Source organism: Toxotes jaculatrix, chromosome 3 (genome assembly GCF_017976425.1).
Source record: "Toxotes jaculatrix isolate fToxJac2 chromosome 3, fToxJac2.pri, whole genome shotgun sequence".
NCBI lineage: Eukaryota > Metazoa > Chordata > Actinopteri > Toxotidae > Toxotes > Toxotes jaculatrix.
The window spans coordinates 11,413,930-11,417,240 of NC_054396.1; positions in this window are offsets into that span (position 1 = coordinate 11,413,930).

Genomic DNA, 3,311 nt, shown 5'->3' on the forward strand with positions numbered 1-3,311 from the left:
TATCAGATTTTCTATTGTCCTCCATGAAAATTTAGCAAGCAACTGTGCTGACGGCTGTGGTGTCATTCCCAAACTGGTGCAAGTGGGGCTGTGCTGTGTGATAGAATTGTGTGTGATCAGGTTGTACTGGCATGGGCTTAGCACACAGTCGTGGGTGTCCGCAGTGCTGTGAAAAAGAGTGACGGAAGTGCCCGTCCTCACCATCAGTGGTCAGTGCAGGATTCAGTTGCACATGGTGGTGCTCAGATACAGTCTCTGAGGATGACAGGAATTACAGTGATTGCCGTTCTGCAATCAGCAGTATTCACACGTGTGTTCTCTTCTGGTCCAAATGTAACAGGGCAGTGTGGGGTTAAAGTGATGGCATCCTCAGTTGATCTGTTTGCTCCATGCACGCTGCAGAGAGTCTGCACTGCCCAGGGGAAGTGAGTCTGTGTGGGTTTTGACCAGCAGCCCAAGGCATCTCATGATGACAGATGTAAGTGGAGTGGGATAGTAGCCCCTCAGGCAGGATATCCTGGGTTTCTTAAGAACAACAGGAATGCGTGTTGTATTGCACTGAAACATTACAAACTGGAGCAGGCAAAGTTTGAGTGTATCCATTAGGACGTCGGCCAGCTGATCAGCACATGCTTTCAGAATCTGGCCAGAAACTTGTGCTTTAAGTGAGTAGGTGCACCTGAGGGCTCTGGTCACAGTGAGTACTCTTACACACGGGCTGGTTCTTACTGTAATTCTCAAAAACGTGTGTAGGATGTGTTCAGCTTGTTGTCGGAGGGAGGCAGATGCATGTGACGCACAGCTGGGTTTCTCTTTGAGGCTCTGCGATTGTTCTCAGACTGCCAAAACTGTCCCTTAGTTTCTGCCTGTTAATTTACTACAGATTATTACCTCCCTATTTAGTGTTACGTCAACGGTATTTTCCACAATAATCACATCTGCAGTTGTGTGTAATTTCACTCTGCACAGCATATTACTTCAGCAAATTATTTTCTTTAACATTTTAATTCATCTCATTGTGGCATAATGTACCATAACGGACCAGTGTTCCACTTTTATGCTTGGATGTGCGTGTTAATATGTCCTGTATTGTCCCTGTGCACCGTAGAACTGCCTAAAGTCAAATCTGGCTGTCCTTAAGGCTCATGTCAGTATGAGCTCTGTAATTCAAGTTATTTATGTCTCTGCACCAGTGCCACGAATACTAATTCCCGTAGTTTTTAATGGGTCAAGTGTTTTCCACTCTCCTTGTTTCCAAACAGCAAGCCAGCTCACTGTGAAGGGCCGGAGCATCTGAGGACACAAAATGGCTGGGCCAGGATACATGTCTGACATGGGTGTTGTGGAGCCAAATAAATCCCTGTTAGCAGAACGGCTTGATCCAGCGCTGGTGCCAGACTTGGAGACCACCCAAGCCACAGGACAAGGATCAGCTCTCCATGAGCATGAACCTAACACCCACACACTTTACTACCAGTTACTGCACACGAATCAACAGTTAATAAGATTATGACACATGTCTAAGGTGAGGGAAGGCTCAGTATATATGCTAATTCTGAGGTTAAGACAGAATACAAACCTGGACACAAGTTTGTAGCTGACAGTGAAATTTGCACATGCGTGCTTGGGTTTTATGGTTTGACCTTAATTGCTGAGTGGTTTGAAATCTGTAGCCACACAGTGGGTACAAAATGTTTAAAAGTCTAATGTGGAATGGACTGGAATATGTAGGGAATGTTTGTTGTGAAAATTCTTGTCCTTTCGGAGTCAAGGCGGCACTGGCAAGGGATTTAGATGCGCAACACAAAATTTTTTTTTTCTTTTTAGTTATTGTTAATCTGTTAATCAATCTGTTTTTGATATTGACTCGTTATCTGTTTTAGCACTTGGGAGCATTGCTGTTTCAAGTTTCATTTATTTATTTTTTATAGAATTAAAAAAGACAATTTCAAAATAGCACAAACAGATTAGATAGGATGAAACAGAAACGGTGCAATAATAAAACTCTATGCTATAACTCTATATTTCAAAATGTAACATGGATTTATAAAAGTTATTTTATTCATTGTTTTTATTTTATTTTTATCGAAAAATGTGGATAAGCCATGTCAAACGCCTGAAATTTATGTGTTTTGCTTGAAAGGCAGCTTCTATTCTATCGTAAGAAATACACAACAATTTGCAGAGCCGACATATGTATTCTCTGCACAATCTGCACAGTTCTCCCTCTTGTTTTCAGCCTGCAGCAGGACTGAAGAATTATTAGTTGGAAGAGGATACATGGGACCGGATGGGGCCCTCCTCTCTCTTTCCCCTCTCCCCTTCGTATCTGTAGCCTTTACTGTGTTTACATTATAGACACACCCCTGACCTTCACCCACACAGGCCCCCTCAGTCACACCAGCATTTCCACCACATACCAGAGCTTTTTAAGTGTACATTGCCGTGGATGAACAAATATCACTTTAATAAATAACTAATGCAAAAAAAGGAATGGTGATTTTTTTTTTTTTTTTTTTGATCCAGGAGAAGAGCACAAAATATCAGCAATATTTGCTCAGCGTGGTCGCGTAGTGGACTTGTTTAATCGCCTATTTTTAGCCTACTCGGCCATCTCTCATGCATTGCAAATGTATGGCAACATCGCCATGCAGCGGCATTGCTTCCCAGCCTACCACCGTACTGCAGAGTAGACACACCCCTCCGAAACACCCGCCTCACTGCACACATTTGCACAAGTATCAAAGAAATGATGAAGCAAACCCCATAAAATGAATAATCTAGGGCCCGACGCCGCTTTTACAACTATTTCAACTACGCATTATCGATGGTGATGGTATTATAGTTTATTTAAATTGAAATTACAGGTTTCGGCGCTTGTGGCCGTAAAACAAAGACTCTCCGGTGCGTGAGGAAATACGGCCACAACGGCAGTGTTTCCACCTGCTGAGACGCCACGCCGTATCTAATGTTAGCACGGTAATCCCCACACCGGGTCTCCGTTGATTCAGAGATCAGAGGCAAAACGGTGTTGCTTTAAACCTCACGCGGTCAAAGTTGTTTACCTCTTCGTTACCTCTGACGTCACGACACACCCCTGTTTGAGGGGGACGGCCCACCGCGTTACGAGCACCCGAGCCAGCCAAACAGAGCCGGCCTGTGCGGAAATGTCACCAACCACAACACGGGAGACACGCCGAGCTCACCTGTGATTGGTTGCCGGAGGGGCTGGGGGGGAAATCCCTCTTTCCCGTAGAGGTCCTCAGAAGGGGGCGGTGCATAACAAAAAAAGTAATGGCCATCTATTTGGG